The 21521-nt window shown below is 43.1% G+C and overlaps 1 long non-coding RNA gene across 1 annotated transcript in view; it reads right to left on the bottom strand.

Annotated features, from left to right (window-relative positions):
- Positions 1-318: 318 nt before the first annotated feature.
- LOC111272762 (uncharacterized) overlaps positions 319-21521 on the bottom strand; it is a 35544-nt gene continuing 14341 nt past the window's right edge. The window contains exon 2 of the long non-coding RNA XR_015315829.1: positions 319-9105. This is a non-coding gene — a long non-coding RNA (uncharacterized LOC111272762). The remainder of the gene's footprint in view (positions 9106-21521) is intronic.

The raw sequence follows: 21521 nt of genomic DNA, 5'->3' as shown, positions 1-21521 counted from the left end.
ATATTTAAAGGCGTTCCGTTTAATCTACGGTAAGTTATAGTTGGTTCTTTTCATCTCCCACCAATCAGATGACCAATTAAAGAACAAATAGGTTTAGACAATCACAGACCCTAACGCGAAGGCTTGAATAAGACTGCCGTGTACGGAGTAACAGTGGAACGAACGTCTAAAATTCAAACAGTAAAATACATCTGGTTAAAGTTAATCTGCAACCAAATCCCAAATCAGGACAAGCTAAGCTAAGCTTCTACGTGCCCTAATAATATTAAGTCATTTACCAAAAAAGACTTCTTGGGACCTAAAAAAACAAGCCAGTCAGTCAGTAGACATCTGATTTTTATGGATACAATGAAAAATGGAATTATACGAAATTTCTAGACGATACGTTTTCTCCTTTTATACTGTTTCTAATTTCGCATGAGACGGCCGATATCCTTCCGAGCAGACCCAGTAACCTGCTGTATCCGACTGCAGGACTCTACCTGTCTGTATATGTACGTGCAGATGATAAGAGAGTCGCAAAGTCAGCGCGAATCTTCTCTCTTTTCTTCGCTCGCATTTACTTACTCATTTGAGTTCTGCGAGGTCGTTCAGCCGCTCCCGTTTGCGTGGGAGACTGCTTTTGCAAACTTCACGTCTTCTGAAACGGAGCCTTACACCCCTTCTCTCTATCAATCTCGCCAAATCAATATCACTGAAAGTCTCTCCTCACAAAGGCTGCCTGGTATACTCGGAGTCTTCCCCTCGAAGCGTATTCCCCGTCCGGCCTTGCAGGTCTACATTCACTCTGCCCGTGTTGAGTGTAGTCCCAGCAGCCCGCGCGGGGCTGATGGCGGCGAAATAGCCCACCGAGCGGCTCATTCCGAAGCGCCAATAACGACGAAAAGCGCTCCGCGAAGATGTCGCAGGTGGACGCTGGCGCCAAGGTGTCTGGCTCAAGACAAAGCCCTCCCGGAGCGCGCGACCTTGCAACGGCGACGGTGGCAGAGGTAGTAGGCCGAAAGTGAAAAATCTGGTGAGTAAGTGAAGACCTTCCTCACAACTCTGTTTTTGTAGACGACTTGTCTCATTGGCTTTGCTGGCCTGACCGATGGCGGTTATGGGGGGTAGCTAGTGGTATCCGCCGAATCCGCTTAGCGAGAGCACGTTTGAGCATCGGGAGTTTTTGATAGCAGTGTCGGCGCTAAAGTCAGAAGTTCGGGCAAAATCGGTAGAGAGCCGGGATCAAAAAGAAACATGTTGTGTCTATTTGCGTTTGCCCGTCGAGGGAGCCTAGGTTGACGTTTTGGCGTCATCGTAGGTCAGTTGCTGGCTGGTATAAGGCACAATACGTAAAAATTCAGGATAGTAACTGGACGATCTATCATGTAACGATGGTGACGATTATCATCATGACGTGAAATGTAGAGTGCATTGCATAGATGTATCGGAAGAGCTAGTGCGCGCGAGATAGAGAATAAAGTATGAGACTAACGGGAATTAATAGGGGAGCCTAAGGCACGTATGATTTACTAATACGATCCTTAATAGCTCGAGGAATTTGTTACGTTAAGAAAGTTCAGACTAAGTATGTATAAGCAGTTTGAAGGACTATTCAGACGACGAGCGACGGTAAGTATCCAACAGCGAGTATACGATGTGGTAGAATCTGATCCCAGTGGGTCAGCTACTTGAATTAGTTTCGAGAGAAAAAAAAAAAAACTTGATTTATTATCTTGAAAAAATTCCTCGTTAGTTTTTCTTATATTAAAAGCCCTGAAGCAAGACGTCCATATACACCTATGTATTAGGTCGGACTATTTATTTTCCCTGTGTCCTACCGTCATGACGACGCACGAGTAGAAACACAAATGCAAACTATACATATCACCTTAAAATCAATAGGAACGGAAACACCTAGATTGATACAGAAAGAATCGAGCAAACGTCTCCTGAGAATCGCTGTTGTACAAATGTCAAAACAGTAAATCCTAGTAAGTGTAAGGCCTAACAAAATAAAGGTTGAACTCTCAAACTTTTGATCATCGGTAGTTAGCTAGCAGAGACCAGTGTCAACGTACGCACATCTAACAATGGTGGTTTAATAGATTTAAACCTATAATATATATATTATGGATTTTCAATGATAAATGTAAAATCTTCCAGGTCAGCTAAGTCACACTGGGTTGCAGCAGCTTCATATATATCTTAGATGACATCTGCTCAAAGCATATTGAACGCCTTACGATAAGCTAGCTAATAGTCGTCAAGTAAGATTTTTTTCGAGGCAGATTTAGGTTGGCGAACCATAGTAGCAAATCGAAGTTTTTGACAGTCGTACAAAGAGACAGTAGAAGTGAAGAATGAGACAAAACTACGATCTCATCATCGGATACAATTATCTGTTCGTAATCCGTGTGAAGGTTACCGCCTATCTGCTCATCGAAGACAGCATGAAAAAGTATTTCAGATCACATCGAGTTTTGAGCCGGGAGAGCTCCAACTGAGCGATCTTTCGGGAACCATATGCCGCCTAGAGGATGGTGCGGAGCGGGGTATCGGGAGACGTTTCACATTGGTCAACGCCGGCCGAAGATAGACATACCACGATGCCGTTGTCTCACCAGCGGGAGAACCCTTCACTGTTTCTATTAAGATAGGCTGAAGTACAAGTGTCCAAAAGGTCTTTTCTGACCCACTAACCTGTGGGTTGCTGAAATGGTCCAGCTATTTAGTACATATGCGATCGCAATCTTATTTGCGGGCTTTTTACGGTTGTGCAGACCCTGCAATTTATCACACAGTCAATAATGTCTAATGATCATATGTTAGAAAACAAGTCTCTTTTGTATTATGTTATCTATTGTAACTGACATTTTATGAAATCACTAATTCAACAAATTAGTTATATAGCCTAACAAGCGTGACTCCGTTGATGGTACGCTCTTTCTGCTGTACATAAGCACTCACGCTAATAGCGAAGTCTCAGTGGACGTTCGTACCTTTACTGCAGCCTGACAGCGTATCGTTATTTTAGTGTTGCGATGCAATGGCGAGTCTGAAAGGGGTTGTTCTATCTAAATGACACCCATAAGATAGTGGTTCGCAATGAAATAGCCTCAACATGGATCGGCGGTAGGCAAATGTATCAAACATGTAGATGACGACATCGCTGAATTGTCGTGTACTATAACATCGGTGACTTTGATCGTTGCCTACTTCATGTGGGACTTCGGATCAAAGCGAATCTGGAGGGCGGTGCGATGAAAGCCCGGCCTCGTCAAACGAACGCCCTTTTACCCGCTCATTCTTTTATATCCGATTTCTGGACGTAATAGCTAGTCGTAATAGCTCATCCAACTTGATCACTGGCCACAGTCAATGATAGTGGCGGAGTGGACAGTCGCTGTACATAATTCTCTCGCAACTGGCTGGACGCCTCCATATACATAACGGCCTCTGCTCAAACCCAGGTCGATGCTGGTGGCTCGCCACTACGCGTCGCGATCAAAGCCTGATGCTGTGTTCGCTGCCCCGTTTTTCTGTTCTTTACCGATGAAACGACAACCCGTTCTCTTTAGACAACACCAATACAACGCCGCTTTCCCAATTCATCAGAGGGCAACGATTCAACAGTTGGTTGCACCATCATTGTGTGGCCTGCGCGGCCGAGATGGTACAGGGGGTGGGCGGGCTCGGCGATCTTCAAGGGGATCCTTTTCTCGGCTTCGCCATTGAGCTCCAGCAAGCCGAATGGAACGCTTCGATAGGAAGCAGTCACATCCACCGGAATGAGTAGGTACGACGAGAGACCACGTTCAAGAGTGTTTGGGGGCTCATAGAGGCGGAACACGGGCGGTAGCGCTGCAGCCGGTTCAGTACTTCTCCTATCCCCCCTCTTCGTCCGGGGGGCGACTGCAAAGGGCACATTTCTAATCTCGGCCTGTGTGGGAAGACGATCAGAGAGGTGTTTACCCACTGGCGCCAGCGCTGTCTGACTCAGATTTAGCTCTTCCCTAAACAGAAACCTGCGGGTTAGTCATGTCAGGTGCAAAAAACGAAGAAAGAGCAAGAGAGGTGGTGGGGCATTGAGTGAATCTGCCGAACTTACAGAGGCTATGGGGCGATGAATACAAGCAAGTCGTAGTCTCTAACTACGAGACGGCCGTGGTGAAGGATTAACTAGCCAATAGTTCTGGTGGTGACACACACTATCGCATGTAAACACCCTAATATCAATGGGTAGAAAACGATCACTACATGCATTAGAGTAATACGTGCAGAGCCAAACGGCAGATTTTTGTATAAAGGAGATATTGCTGTCACGAAATCAAATATTTAAGCTAGTTAGGAAGTATTACTGAACAGTCATTATAGGCTCCTTGGGCAGAAGGGATTCGATCCTAGAAAAGATGAACAGTATAAACGAGGACCCAATCATGTCAACATAATGAACTTATGCAAAGTCGAGAATCAATTTTACGTAAATATTATACATTGTCTAGCTAAATTATGTGTCATAGAATTGTCTCTAGAAGAAACAGAGTCAGGCTCCGCAATCTACTTGATTGTGTGATTGAATGATTTGTCCTATTTCTTAATTAATTTAGGCAGTATTAGATTGCTGTATTTAGGACCTGCTTAACTCACATACGCTGATTTACTTAACTGGATGTAACCAAATCAACGATTCATCGTCTTCGGCATACGGCATCTTTCCAGGCAAAGTGTAAATGCAAATGCGCTTCCGCTACGTACTCGGCGAGGAAAGGACATCAAAAATATTTCCAATAGAAATGCCAAACTTTCGAAAATCACACAGAGATCAAATAGTACCTGTAACTGATGGTAATCTCAGGGTCTTCAAGTAGACAAATTAAAACACTTTTATTACAAACGGCCATGCGACACGACAAATGAAACAAAATTAAATCAGTTCTTTCGTACCTATGTCGTACGGCTGTCAAGTGCTACAAATGCTAGAAAAACGAGCCATTGTGCCACAATGTAATCAAGAAAATATTTATGTTATATGTAAGATGACTAAAAAGGTACAGGTTAGAAAAATACATTCAAGGAGTTGATCGCATGCGTACCCGTAGCTTGCACTGGAGCTTTCCTAGGGAAAAGTTCTATAAGTTAGATATATTGATCAGCGTACCTAGCATTATTAACGGGTAGAAATTGCATAAGACCATGTCAAATATTAAGTGTCTTTCACAAAATATACCAAATAAAATCTCTGTTTTGAGCTGTACGTCCGAACTGGGATTACTTCAGTCTTTTATGGCCGCTGAAATGTTTCAACTGTCGAGCATTTCGTTAAATATTCTAAAATTTAGCGGGCCTATTGCCGTTGAACCTTTAGGAGAATACCACCACTAGATTGAAGCAAACAAATATGGCCTTTCATAGACGCCTCCTTTCTACCCTTTAATGTCGCAAGTTGGAATCGGAAACAAATGCTTACTTTTTTTTTGGTTTAGTGGTAAGGAGTTGGTTGCTTCTCATTAGAGAATCTGACGCGGATGGGTCTTGCTCTTGAGGATAGACCTATGCAGCGGCACAGTGCCCATATACCATGGAAACCATTTACCAATGCCCAGTCTTGGATCAGCGAACGCCGCATGCTACCACGGTAACCGCAAAAAAGTCCTAAAGTCCCCCAGACCATGTCGCCTCCACAAGTGAAGTTACCAACAACTGCACTGTCAATTGTTATGGACGAAGCACGGATCGGTAGCACGGACCCAAGTCTCAATTCTATCAAAGAAACGATTTATTTGATGCGGAATCGCATAGCTGCAATTCATACCGCAAGGCAGATCACAAAATTTAGAGCCAAAGTTTAATAACTTTGGCTTTTTTCTTTCTTTCTTTTTAGCTTTTAGAATTTTTCCTTATCGACATTCTAATAAATTCATGACGTCATTGTTTTGTTACTATATAATATTACGGTTACAGTGCCACATACGAGCATCTCCAATATTTGCCATTCTATCGTACTAGCATTTTACTCACGTCTTTTTTTTTGTATTTTGCACGTCTTGGCAAAAAAAAAACTTTATAAAATAAGGCGTTAGTCTGTCTAGGTATCTTCATAACGCTAGATACACGACATCACGATTGTGATCATCAGTTGTGTCGTAATATTCTTCGTCAGAGTAAAACGTTCGGAAACCTTTGATCGAACAAAGTGTCTATTGTCACTCTTTGAGAGTCTTTGATTTCGCAAACTCCCTAACCACAGTTCCCAATCTCCACTTACTCAACATTCACTAGTGACTCTTCTAGATATATAGATGTATAGCAGTTTTTGCATTAGCCTTGGCTGCAGGCGTTCTCACCTTCGAACGACGACCGTGTAGGAGGTGACACGGCCTAGACAAATAAATCGGCGCCACCGATATATATATATATAAAAAGAATAGTTCACTATGAATGGGAAGGTGGGAGGGGGCGAAGGAATCCCTGACACAGGTGCTTGCTGTGTCTAGTCGGATCTCTTTTTGTTGCCCTTCGAGCGAAAGGACCTACAGTCAATAGAAATGGCCTAATCCAATCTTTTTTTCGAAAACCCGAGAGCAACCGAACGGGGAAAAGAAGGACATTTTAGTGGAGACAGAAGAGAACAGAGACCGTCTGAACGGGCCTGTTGCACTTTTTGAATGACCGTAGAGTAAACAGGCGTTTGATGAACGTCGATTGATGTGTTGACCTGCGGGGAACTGGAAACTGATGGGAAATATGGGACAAGATCTCGCTGTGTTGAGGGTATGAGGCTTTCATAGGGTAAGGTCTGGAATATTCAGGTAGTTGATACAGTAGCTTTATCCTCCTTCTGCAAACGTGACCACGAACAGAAAGGAGCCTCGACATGCTAGCAGCATCGTCTGACAAAACTGTCAAATTGAGTCGTAAGTTACCGGTTGGGCCACAGCGTAATTGATAGCCAAAGCAATACAACATATCTTCAGCGTATCGATAGGTCACGGTATCGTGGAGTCGAAATCAAAAGGACAAAGTAAAGGGAGAATTGAAATTACTAAAGACAAATAGCCATTTTTTTTAGTTCCGCTGTTGGTACGCTATCGATATGTTTTGCGGTTATCTAGGATGACTACGTTGCAGTCCCTAAGCAAGTTAACAGAACTTCCACGTCGCCAAAGGTCTTCGGTTTTTAGGAAACGCTTGGTCTATAATGAGAGTAGACTGTTTTGTTACATCTGGCTATGCTGCTTACATTTTTACGTTTTTTTTTTTGTGGAACCTCAAGCTAAGTCGTTCTCTAACAGCTTTTCCGGGGTAATAGACGAGTATACAAGAAACAATATATAACCAAGTGATAGAGGTGACCCGGGATTATGCCACGTGATTAGCTCGGTCGCGTGCCGGTCTTTTCAGAGAGGTCCCTGCAAAAAGGAAACAAACAACGCAGGTATTGTGGCAAATCCGTATAATGAACAATGGTAGTACTCCGCCGTACGTGTCAGGCTTTCTCGTTATACTCCTTATCGTTTCATTATATATTTCCGTTACCTGCATTAAATCTGGTAACGGATGGCACCGACTACGCCAGTCATTGAAGACGACGGAAGAAAGTAGTCGTTACGTACGACGAAATCTTTTCTTGTAAGTAATTTGTGCACAATTTCCCAGGCTAATGCGGGTTTATAACTAAAAACATCATTCAGTGTTATCCGATTGTTCCGATCCTTAATGCAATGGCGATGTCTTCGTTGTCACTCGAAGGTTACCTGCCTAGATACTTCTATAGTCCAATAATCGATTGCATCTGTACAATGGCCTACACTTAGATCTGAATCGTATCACCATTAGAGCGTTGTGATTTACTAGTTTAGCTTTATTCCTAGGTCGCAGAAGTAGACGTACGAAGCTTACTTAGGAATTTTCAAACAAGAACCGCAGACCTATTCAACACGTTCTTCGGCTGCGGTTGATGTCGATGCGTATCGCGAAGAAGCAACATAGTTCTTTTAATCACGGTAAAGCCGATGTTAGTCGAATGATTTCGTACTATTTAAACAAAGAAGCTAACCCTAGCTACGTTTGCTGCTTGCGAGACCGGGTCAGGTCTCGCATACCAGACAGGCCTGTTTACTCACTGGCGCCAAACTCCTCTGGAGTACACGGAATTCGCATGGTGCAACGATCCATACTCCCGCTCTACCCGCTACCGTCTATACAGCAGTCCACCCACACTTCTTCACGTGGACCCATAGCACTGCGCTATAACTCGCTTTTGTCGCCCTCTGCATTAACTCCGAAGATGTCTGTTATCTTCACTGGCGGAGAAAGAATTACAAGACGAGAAAACAAGGTGAGACCGGCTGTAAATCTGAAGAAAAAGCCCAATGTGGAGCCCAGACAGGTAGTCGGGACCCAGCTACCGAACAGGTAGTCGGGGCCGGCTACCTATGCCTGCTCGATAGGGACACCCGAGTCGTATCGTATTTTATCCCTGTATCTTCTGGCTGCTGCTGCTGCTGCTGCTGCTGAAGTTTCCGCTCTGATAAGTAAAATTGTTTCATGTAAGCTGATCAGCTTAGGTCTGCGCTGATTCGACCAATCGGAGGAGTTGGGATGAGTAACAGGTGCTCCTACGTTTGATCAGCATACTTGCTGAGGATGAACGGTCACCGAGCTAAGCAAACGGTGTCCGTGAATAGGAAACACTTGTTGAATGACGGTGATTGACATGGGCGGCTGGCGTAAACCTTGAACCTTCTGTTTTTCAAGACAATGGGAACTCATCCTGGCAAGGAAATGGAAAAAATAAAGGCTTGCTTGTCTGGCTTATCGGCAGCAAATTTGCTAATCTTTACTGGACACGCAAGCGACATGAGGGGCTTTCTGGTTCAGTCGTCGTGAACATTTAACGTAACAGTTAAACGTGAAAAAGTCGCGTGGACTCGTGTAGTGATGCAAACTTCGATGAAAGTGGGCGCGAAACTTACGTTAGAGGTTCGGTCTATACGAGTTAGGCACATGCTTAGTGCTGCTAAAGACTGCAATGCATTATTGAGGTAATGTAAAAACAGATTGTCCAGTGGGCCAGAGCTGTGGCACTCGTTAGCACGGTCTAACCGACGATCCTTTAAAAGGCTGAAAGGGAAATACGTGAAAGTTTTCATTATAAACATGGCTATAATAGAAATACTAAAAATGTTAGAGGCAAATAAAAAAAAAAACAATAAATATTCTGATTGCGTTACAGTTTAGGTAGACTAGAGTTTAATTGTAGGCTTAATTTTTTTGCGATCTATTTCGTTCCTAACTGTAAGATCAGGCCTTTTCTAGCGTTAGAACTACCCTACCTTTGCCTTACACTGGGTATAGAACTCGAGCCCTTCCGAATCGACGACTCACAGTTACCCTTGACAACTGGTTTACCCGTAACAATTGGTCACGCATAATTTGAAGTATATTTGATCAATTTGAAGGCAATTGGGTTTGAGTACTGATGAATAGTACCAGAGTATTACTGGAGTTGGATAAAACTCTAACATTTGACAACATCTATAGTCTCATGAAGTTTATGAACAAATAATGCTAACGCAGTATCTCGTCTACTTCATCGTCTACTACTCGTCGACGACAATATGCCCTGATGTGCTATGTACGGTCATTTAAGAGCGTACGAAGCCCCCACTTGTGACGCGTTTCAAAATGGCCACAATTGAAATTGAAGCTACCTTGGGGCGTTTGTCAGCTTCGAATATCCTAGCTTTCCAAGGTTGATCGATCCGATCTCGATATATGTTTACAAGTAAATTATATACGCTACACGATAAATATGCTAAATTAAACTGGTTAATGTTATATTTATAAGTAAGTTTACATTACCCAACGTCGAAGTTGTGAGCTAGCTTGAAAAGTAAGTTTCAGTCCCCGTTCGCTATAGTCGGGTGTATTATACGCTTATGAAGCTGTTACAACATCGTAGAAACTCTGTAGATGAGTAATATGTAGGCCCTCTTTTTTACTCTGCCTGAGCGGTACGGCCTTCCAGCTTATGGTCAAGAGTGAATCGAGCAAGCGGCTAGCGGAACGAGTACGGCTAGAGTGCGTGTCGTCTCTACGCTAAACAACCATTAGAGTAAACATATAATTACGTATCATTTTCCTAGTGAGTTTCTTGAGTGTGATTTTTTTGAGGGAATCATACATGTGAATAATATAAACTTATCTAAACAAAAAAGCTTCCCTGCCGTTCGATTACGTTATGCTATATAAGCGCGGTTTAATACAAAGTATTTTTTTTCTCTATCCCATATTTAATACAATATAACGTCAGAATATATGGTGTGCGCACTTACTAACTGAACGTAGTACGTTTTAGGTACGCGTCAGTCGTTTATCTTACGGAAACACCTTGGATGATTGGACAGTCCTTAAAAGCTAGCAAGCTGAGGTTTCTAACGCTACCTTGAGAGCTTGAAGATTTGGTACGGTACCGAAAAATCGTATCTGGTTAAAATTGCCCTAAGGTAGCCAGTGCGCCTATCGGACGCATCAGCAACAGTAGCACCAAATGAACGAAAAAAAAAGTTTGCTTTGTCTCTGTGAATGAATTAGTTTGATTTTATAGAACGACTGGGCAAGATCAAGGAGCGAGTTTGCAAAAATTATTAAAACCAAAAAAGAAGACGAGCATTTCGGTTATTAAAAAAAAAAACAAAGGCTTTCTCATGTAGCAACAAATAAGGACAACCCAAGCAAGTAAAATTGTCCTTTTAAGCCACTCACCGCAAACTTACTGGGCTTCTATTCGCGACGTCTATAGGAATCACTAGTGACACGAGCCATTAGGGACATTGTCTTTCACATGTGCATATAGTATTTCTGCGCTACTCCCGCAACAGATCTAGTTCGTACGTCAAACGTCTAATAAAATGTTTGAATGTTTACATTTCGAGCAAGACGTCTGCATTTACGTTACGTAAGACGGCTTACGTAGAAAGTCTAAGGCAAACAAGGTTCATTCGTCCTTCTATTTGTGGATTTTGCTATCGTATCATATTCGTGCACGTCTGTGAAGCGATGATTTTCGTTTTCATTTATGCGTCATTGCGACCAAAGCTTGTAGCTTTACCACGCTTATTACGTGTCGATATTACTAGTCGGTTGATCAATCGATGTCTGCCTTATACGAACCTGAACGTGGAAGACCCGTAGACGATGGTGGTACGGCTTGAAAGCTGTTTTGCCTACATGATATGTTTGCTTTTTACTGATGTTTTTACCGTTACAGAAAGTGCGGTGACTAATTATAGGTAATTTGGGCCTTATGTATATGTTCTGGGCGTCGTCTTTATATTGTACAATGACTCCTTCGTTCTCACTTAAAACTGCTGTGAAGATGGCTGGCTATTGCTAGCTTTACAAAACGCTATTCCACTGTATGTATCTTCTTTCCCCTTCGTACTTATCCTTAACTCATCCGACCAGCACATGTAACAATGGCCCACAGCTTTTTGACTTAAGCAGCCTACTACAGCAACAACATGCATTGAGGGATCCAGGTCACATATAGCTAACCACTGATCGGGAAACTGGAAAACTGATCGTGATCAAATTCGATCACAAGGTCATATACGAAGGGAGTGCATCTAAAATAGAGCAGGGTTCCTTTATAGCAAATGTTATCGAAGGACTTTATCAAGCTCAGCACGGTTTGAATCAGGAGGGCAAATAACTAATTGCCATAGGTGAAAACGTAGACGAAGCCAGGCAGAAGTTCATGGTGCATTGATACGTGGCAGATGTAAGTATCACACAGGCGTGTCTTTGGACGTCCGCAAGGAAAACAGGCGTAAATTATAAGCGAACGACGCACTTGATGCATAATCGTGCTTGCACGTGTGTCTCATAGGTGGATACGTGTATGTGCGTGCAAAGAAGTCAATCATTAGAATTTTCATATTCATGAACGTTAACTGGTACTAGGTAATTTTAGCTTGAAATAAAAAAATGCTATAGACGGAAAGTCTCACCGGTCAAAAGCAATTCATATAGAGTATGAACGACTGTATTGGCCCTCCGTTTCAATCCTTCTATGAAACCTTTCTATGTTATGGAAGGGTGTTCAGCTATTAAGTGAATATATTCAGCAAATCTGAAGACAATTCCTGAAGAATATTGGCCCAGTTTCCCTTCCTCAGGCGAAAAGTGAAATCACCCGACTGCCAGTATCCTTCTGTTCTCTCATCTAGATGCACGTATCCTTATGGTATTCATACTTTACGTTCGTATCCGTCGATCGAACGCGTAGAGTTAGGTGCCCGGCATTCATTATTATAAGTTTCATGTCTTTATTTATTGTTCGATTTCCTTTTTTGTACTGGGGGCGCTCGATCTGATTGACCAACGGTAGTGGCTTAGCAGTGTTTTCAGATATGATAGAACTTCGTACTACCTATGCCGCCGATTGAATGCAGATATCTAGGTGCCTGTTTAAGGCTATCACCTAATGTCCCACTGTGTATGTCTCCCCTGGCCACGACCGAATAAACCTGGCCACCGTCGATATTATATTGTACTTGTTTGGTCATCAAAACTGGGTAATAAGGACGAGTTCACAAGGACACCCGTTATGGCCGGCGCAGATCAGGAAAGAAAAAAGGAACTGAGCATGGGAACGCGTCAATACGATCTTGTTCTACGAGCAACTGCGGCGAAATGAGAGTAGATACTTTGAAATCGATGACTATAGAGCGAAATCAAAGAAGAATAACATCAGCTAAGCATAGGTTAGCAGTCTTTCGTGTATCAACTCCTGCTGTAATTTGTTTCCCAAGTAGCAGACAAGGCAGTAATTGGTAACCCAGCGAAAAGTAATTATTTGTGATGCCACAGTAAGGCTAAAGTCGAATGATAAGTTTTTTCTGCTTATTTGTTGCTTTCATTTTGTACTGGACATAGCTGACGACAGACCTTTGAAATGGCATGATTAATTAGCAGGCGTTAAGCTGACGATCCAGCTACCGGTATATATATATATATATATATATATAGACATCGCTTCAACCGCCACAGGTGGCGGTAGCTTGTTCCTTCGTAAGTGATAAATCGAGTTCTGAGATTTTCATAAAAAGTCTCCTTTGTAAACCAACGAGACAGAAACCTTCCTACTGAGCTGAACCTTGAACTAAGCAAGGCCCTTTAGAATGAATAAGGGACATCGTAAGATTATGCGTAGTTTGTCATTTTGTGAAGCAGTCGGTTCGAGGGATTCCTAACAGCTGGATGAAGCACTACTTATAATTCGGCGCTTTCAGCGTCAGTGCCGCCACGATTTGAATATTATCGGATATTTTGCCGTGCTCAATGGCATCGTCAGATCTATCAAAGACCGAGAAAATGGGAATGTCTAGGAGCTTTTTGTTGGTAAGATACATGTGTTAACGCTAGCTCAACTGACAAGGGTGCACAAATAGGCCTAGTTCAATTTTGGAGACTTTTTATAATGAGTACGTGGTACAGCTTCATTTTATAGAACACAAAATCCCCCAAGTGAGTGTTTTTATAGTCTTCACATTCAGTAGTAACATATGTGACATAGGCGTAATATTAGCTTTGAAAATTTAGAAATTTTTATACGAATCGTCTCTCAAAACCTTAACGTTTGCAATAAGCAATAACAGATATATACGTTTTTCTTTCGATCTGCCAGAGTACGGCCTTGCTATTAAAAATTATGGGCTATCTTCTACTTCACGTCTTATAGATGAATCAATGAAATGGTGGTCCTAGGTGAGCTATCAGATTTGATTTGTTTGCACGCGAAAAAGACAACAGGGAAACAGCCTGAATAGGAGATCTGATTGACAGGAACGATTCTTAGATAGGTCTGCCAATTCAGCTGGGTGAGCGGTCTTTTTCAATTGTTTTACGGTAAGCGAAAGCTTCTGTTTGAAGCGCATACCAAAGCCCTTGAGACATCTGGCTCTTGACGATAACTTTAATGAGCGGCTAGACGCTAACGAAAAAAGGCCTATACATGCATGTTTATACTCGATCGTCTGCTATAGGACGTATGAACCCTAGAACTACTTAGCTTATACTATATACATACTGATCTTGAGGACAAGATTTACCCTCCATCCGAAATCTAAGACAAAATATTCTCGCTAAGTGGAGGCGATGATAGTAAAGATTTCGCCGATTGGGCGAAATCATAGTTTAGTCTCTGAACCATTGATAGATATATATATATATGTATATAATTTGTACATTATGTAACTTAGATAATGGTTCAGAGTGAGCTATAGAGCAGGGGGTCGTCCGCAACTGTTAATGTTCGGTATTGAGTGCAGTGCAGATAACGGTTAAGGCTAGTTTTGTATAGAAACGGTATAAGATATCGTTGACGACGTAATCCCGACTTAGTGGAGAGGTTTTTTTTTTACTGTACATAAGAAGAGAAACGCGTGTTTAGAGAGTAAAGTGACAAGAGCAAGATAATGTGTGCAGATGTGTTGATTATCTTGAGACGTTTCTGTTTCGTCTGTGCACTCGTACGTTGGCTGAAATCCGTTATCCGCTATCAATCGCCCACCTTATGTAAGCAAATAACATTATTCAAGAAACCTGCCACTCCAGTTAACCGGCCCGCGTGGCCATTCGAGACCATGCGATTTCGACAGACCATCGGCATATAGATAGCTCTTTATTGAACCTCGATAGAGTGCTGCGTTTTATAGGAACGGAGCTGTTCACGAGCCCGCAACGCGGCTAGCGTTTACCGGCCACGTTATGACGGATTTTTGCCAATGTCGATGTCTCGTGTCTACTGGCTTCTGGAGGGAATCACAGTTGGGTATGTGACCAAGTGGGTTGAACCGCCTGCTGATTATCGACTATCGACTGGAGCAACGAGAGACCCCTTCGATGCGTCGACGTCCTTTGCCGACTGTCGGGTTTGACTGCTCGTTAAAATCAAATTCCTCTGGCTCAAAGGGACGCTGTTTGTCCAGTATTACATGTCATATATATGCTGCAGCACAAAACGCTCTACGCGAATTATTTAATCGATATGATGCGAATTATCATGTGTACGTCGAGAGAAAAATATAAAAGGCTTATAGGCACAGAGGCTAAAAACACCAATTATCATATAGGACAGCATGATACTGACGCCTGTTGCTATCGTTCCTGCAGCGTTATGCTCGATGCTGGTCGTCTCGTCGTAGCAACATTGTCAGAAGCAGGAAACGTCCTCAAACGATGTCGCGCCCTCATCGGCTACGACGATACTTGTTGCATAGGTGCTTGAAAACACGAAGATGCTTAAAAGCGCGTTCGGCTGCACTTGACCAAAGAAAAAGCACAGGTCGTCAGCCATGTTTACTCTCAGGTCGAGTATCTATCGTGTAGGTAGGTAGGTATCAGGTAGTATCTAACGTGATGAAACGTAACGGCCAACGATCCCGCCAAAACGGGAAGCGAACAGCCGGGCCAAATGGTTAATGGCACTCTTAGCTTGCCACTAAATGCGCAACGGCGAAGTGTAGATCAACAGGTTATTCCCAGTCACGATTAGCGCTACTAGAAACTTTCCACCGAGATTAAGAATTTCAGGAGACGTCTTATCGGTACACTACAGTAAACATCATCATAATCGTCGACAACGATCATCAAATATAGCATCAGTGACGAACGTGTCTCGATGACCAAACATTTAAACGTTCGCTCAAAGTGGTGAATGTAACGAAAACGCACATAGAGAAGTCCCAAGCCTCGCGAACGTATTCAGCGCTGCCTCACCGTCCGGATGTTGAGACAGCTGCGGTGAAAGACGAAGTCAGAAAAAAGGAAAAAGGCTGTCATAACTCTTGAAGCCGAAAGAGCTAATGCAACGATGAAAAAGTTCTAAAACAGGTAATTGTTTACCGGCCCGTAGTGGCATCATTGGGTTTTCGCTCAGTAAGCCGGCTATAGGATGAATAGCCGCAGCACCGGTGGGAAAAAAGGCGGCCCTTAATAGTAGGTAACCGTGAGGCGCGTCCCGTACTGAAATCGTAGACAGATATAACCAAAGAAAAACCAGTAAAGAGGTGACTGCTCGGAACGGAAAACTACCGTTAAATAGAACAAATAATGATTCCATGATGGCACCGTAAGTTTCAGAATAACTACGCTTTACAAGTCGTTCTGTTACCTAATTGCTAACCATATGACGCTGAGGGTGCAGCGTTCCATTATGTTGGTAACCGGCAAAGATCTGTTCAGGTACTATCACCGCTAAACAAGTCAAAGCTCTAGCAGATTATGATGTCCAATCCGATGGCTCGCTTGATAAAAAGGACGAAAGGAAATCTAGAACGAGTTGACGTTTCGTATGAGCTCCTGGTATTTTAGCCTATCTAGTACAAGTCCAGGCGAAACAAAAGCACTGGCTTAATATACAATATTCTTTCTATAAGTGCAAAGTTTCGTTGAAGCTGGCTAACTAAGATATATCGTATGAGCTATATTATGTCACAGCAAACGGGATTTGTGCGTTACGGGCACCATTGACCTGTACCGCTGCTTGAGCATGCTAAATGTGGAGCCTCGTTCACTTCGTCAAGGATACGGACCACCCTTTATTTAACCAGTTTCACCTTGATATATCGAGTCTAGTGTTTCTTCATGCTTCTAGCGAAGAAGCTGAAAAACTCACCGAAAAACCATATGGTGATAATAGCCGATTCCGTCTCGATGATTCTTTCATGCACTATCGATTGTTTTTCCAGCTAGATGACGATACATGCTGCTTGCTAATCGAGTGCCACAACTGCATTCGGCTACATCGCTTGCAGGTATTAAAGTATCGTGCATTAAGATATCAGAAAAAGAAAATTTGCCTACAGCTACCGGAACTTTTCGGGCGTGCGATCTAAACTTTGCAGTGCTGCTTGGTTCATAGTCAACATTCACGTGGGGTCCTTCTTAAGACATTTTCACTGATCCGCTTCGATCGATCGTAGTTGACAGCTGCCGTTGGCAGTTTGCCCGCCCATCGTCCAAAGGAAAAGAACCAGTTTTCTAGACACGAGGCGCATTTCTCGAAAAAGAACGTTGCCCCTAGGTAACGCCAGACCCATCCACTGCCAAACAGAAATCTGCTCGTCTTTGAGAGCGCCACCTGTCCCCGGCTGAATACAGATTGAAGGTAGCAGATATTTTGAGCTGTTTCCTAAAGCTTCTTCCTACATTTTGTCGGTCTCAATAATCGAAAAACGTGTGTTACGCAGGTCGTTCTGAGTTCGAAAGGGCCGAATATTGATAGGTTTAGAATCCCCCTGTGACAACACGCTATATATGTATATATAAGGGAACTCGTATTGCAGTTCTACCTGTTCGAGGCTATAACACCTGGTGCTTAGCGCATACGATGGACACTAGACCAGGACGAGAGTCGACAGGAAGCAAGGTGTAGAATCGCATGGTCTCACACAACAAATAGACACTTGCCATACCCGCTAAGGATACGCTGCTCTCTTAGCTTTTTATAAGGAAAAAACACACTATCGGTATGTTCCAACGGCAAAGATACTGGACGTTCGTAAACAAACGACAAAGTGTCGGTCGAGGCCGGGGTAGATGTTCCGGGTCAACCCGATATTGGACGGCATTATCTAGAAAAAAGAATGTTGACAACATTACATCGGCTAGTTCAACTCACGCGATAATACAATACTTGAACCTTGGTGTGAGGCGAGACCTAGGGATCGACATGGGAATGGAAAATATCCTGAGAAGAACCGGCGTTACAATAGTTGGGCTCCTTTCTAATATCGTCAAGTGGCCAGACTTCCTAGGTAGCAACCGAACTGTGCCTTTCATTTTCCTAGACTGCAAGTAGATTTCAGGTGGCTCTAACAGGTCTCTACGGCCATATCTTTTACGTAACTAATATCAATGAGCTTCATAGTCGAGACTAGTGAATATCTTGTTTTCCCGGGTTACATGGTACAATTTGATATATAGTCTCGTTGTGTACATTCGATTGCGAGCACTAAATGAGATGCAGCGTCTCGTCTGATAGTAGTTTTTAAAGTTGAAATTCCTATTTCCTATACCTGTAGATGGGGTTAGGGTTCGGACATCGTGGATGGAATGAGCTTCCAGGCACATCTAGACTCAGAGACAAATTTCATTTTCGACTAAATAATTTACACTTGGTGTTTTTATCGTGATCTTTGGGTTAAATTTCAAGGTACTTAGGGGATACGACCCATCTTATTTAAATAATCGTTGGCCAAACTTTGAAAAATATGTATTTTGTTTTTGGGTAATACAGTAAATACGTGGGAATAGATACAGCGTAAAGAGTCCCGACTGTAATGAGGTGAATGGCAAGCGAGAGTTTTAGCGAACTTTATACATGGGAACAAAATAAGCGCTATGAGTCGCAGGAAGCAATAGGTGGCTTTGTCTCTTTCGAAAGAATCGTTCGAATTTGCCTAGGCTTACCTCGGGGCAGGGAAAAAATAGAACGAATAATGATAAAACCTATTTAGAAATAGTAATAGATTCCAAAAAAACAGCTTTCGCAAAATGTGAAACGGCAAAATTCTGGCCTTGAAATCATGGCTAAATACTTTTCGTGCTGTTCCCCGGTGGCTAGCGTGTACAGCATTTTCCATCGAAGAATAGGATTCTAATCCAAGGATTTTTTGGTCATCTTTCGAATAAATATATTCAATATATTAATATATATGTAATAATATATATATTATTAAGGTTTGCTAAGCTGAGCTTTTTTATAGAATCGATTTTTTAAGATAACCAGACAGTATATAGGGATAAATATTATCGAAATATCTGATTTAACCAAAGCAAGTTCGGCAGAAATAAACCTATGATGTACTCATACATGTTTACCTTTTTCGGACATAGAAAGCATAGTGTATTGCCTAACGGCAGTACCGTAAACAATAGGCTTAATCGAAATTGTATTCTGAATGTTTAGAACCACTCGAGGATTACGTTTCCCTATTTGACTCAATGCTTTACGGATCTCGAAAAACTTTTTATCGGGCTACGAACAGCTGGGAACAACAGATTGGGTTGGTACGTTGCATTGCGCTGGAATCGGAACACCCAGATACATATATTTTTCCTTTCCTAATTTATCTATCATCGAGACAGATGTATTGCAAGTCAGTAAACGGTCGAACGTACGAACGGTTCAGACACATTTGATTCAATGTTCCACCCTAAATGTCTTTCAAATTTCGAGCGACTAGCTCGTTCTTTGCGTTAAGGCTACTTTTTCCAACCCAATACGGTTTCCATCACTAGATTACTTCCTGAAACGAACCCAACTCCACATTAAACAAGCGGCTTGATATTCTCTCGTATTCGGTACCGTTGAAAGATAATGTATGTGCACAAATATGATCCAGTTACACTGGGGCCGACAAAGTACCATAGATCCTGTTCGCGCACTGCGCTTCAGTCTAAAAGTTCATCTTTCTGACCTATTCCGAAGAGCTGCCAGCCAAGGCCGGCTTGGAGCAGGCGGAGGAAGCATCAACGAAGCGACAAGATATACGGAGAACAGCTGTCCTGCCCTCCACTTGAGGGTAACGATACGACATATCATCGCATCATGCGTTGATTTCCTGCAGACTACTGCACTCTGCGCAGATTCGTTGAGTCGAGGAATAACACTCACTTGAAACTCACGTCCGCACCTTGGGTCGGCTTGGGTTTTCCTGCCTGACGCTGACTCTCACTCGTTGCCATAAATACAAGAAAAGCGTGTCTAGCAAAATACCTATCGCATCATACCTCTTCTACGACCTTTTGAAAAAATACCTTCTACACATAGGTGAATTTGTTTCACGCAAAAGCAGTAATGGATAGTCTTGTTTAGAATAGGCGTGGGGTGGAGGTGGGGGGAGTTCGGCCCTTGAAAGGAACATTTACTCAGATTTCGCCACGATCTGAGTGCTAATATCGAATAATTGTCGATCTTTGTATTGCGCGCCTACCGATATTGGAAGCCAATATGATTACTGACGCGCTGTATAAACAAATGTTCATGGCTAAGCTTCGCACTGAAATCTATTTGCTTGCTTAAACCATTTGGCTATGTTTATGGTCAGAGGGTAATGAACTGATTTTCAAGTTTCTGTCTCTTTGTATCACTTCTATTGTGATAGCTTTAGGCTGGTCGTATCTATTGGGCCGATTGAACCGCCCCTTGTCCTGACAGTTGTTTTGACTACAGCTCGTAAATCTCGCTGCCGATCTGATGCCAGTGCGATTGGCATAAGCCCTTTTCCATCATGTGTACGTCCGCTCGGTTGGCTAACTACTTGTTGAGTATTCAAACCAGCTAACACGCTACGGCTGTGTATATTAGCACAGCTTACCGCGATCTTCACTCAGCTTGCATTTGACCCTAAGCCATTCCGACTGATGCCGCAAGCTTCACACATCGGGTTCAAGATGCTCGCTCACAAAACATACATGGCAGGACGTCTGGCGCGTCGCCAACTTAAGATCGTTCCGCAACAAACCTGCCGTTTAGCATGTTTTTCATAGGTTCGTGCTCCCACTGCTCGAATGCAGCCTTTCTATACGAAACAAAAAAATGCCCCCCGAACTTCCGTCGAGTGTCTTCTAGAGCCTGCGCGCCCCTTCGTCACTGTCAGTAATAACAACGACGTTTAGCTGCCGCCCATCTATACCCTGTATCGCTTTAGAGGCACAATATATTGATGGCGAAGCCACGCCTTGCATGATTCCTGCACCAGGTTCCAAGGTCCTGAGAAACGTCGTATTCGTCTCAATGTGATAACATAGCCACAAAAGTCTTTGCCGTTCTCTTCTCCTGCTTTCTCGCTTGGTGCTAAATTCTCAAACTGATGAGTGGCCAAGTATACGCGCAGCAAGGGTTCTTTATGCGATCACCTCGTAGAGCTTCACCCGATGCCAACCGTTCTTGCCAGATCTTGCTGGAGTCAAACGATAGCGGCTAGCCGGCGCGCCGGCCGACCTGAATAGCACCGGTGTCTATAGTGTCCTCATTCTAAGCTTAGGTTTTTTAGGTTCGTCAGGGTTTACTCAAAATGTTTGCGTCGGTTCGGAAGTGCTTGTTGAATGGCACTTGTCGAAGACGAAGAACTTTCATTAAGCCTGAAAGATCGCCTCGCAGATTTCTTCGTGTCAGCAGTAGCCGAGAATCGGCACCCTGCGTACAATGAATGTACAGCTAGGACAGTTGAACTCGTGGCCAATCTTCTGGCAAGCGAAGTTCTTATTATAACACTTTGTTTCATATTTGCTCGCTGACTCATCTGTAGACTCTGCCAGTGCGCTGCGACCTATCGTAGTTTCCGCAAAGAAATAGTTTGTTCTAAGTCGTCGCCTTCGACGCACGTTACCGGTTAGACAGAACATGTGCCATTGACAAACTTCGATCGAAGCTATAACTTCGACCAGCAAACCGGCCATCTTTACATAAACTCGTTGAGCTTCTGTTTGTAAATCCTTTAAACGGCGACCCGTTGTTCCAGCTC

Source organism: Varroa jacobsoni, unplaced genomic scaffold (assembly GCF_002532875.2).
Source record: "Varroa jacobsoni isolate VJ856 unplaced genomic scaffold, vjacob_1.0 contig03155, whole genome shotgun sequence".
NCBI classification, from domain to species: domain Eukaryota; kingdom Metazoa; phylum Arthropoda; class Arachnida; order Mesostigmata; family Varroidae; genus Varroa; species Varroa jacobsoni.
Note: the sequence above shows the minus strand (reverse complement) of the source record. Positions and strands in the feature narration are given on the sequence as shown.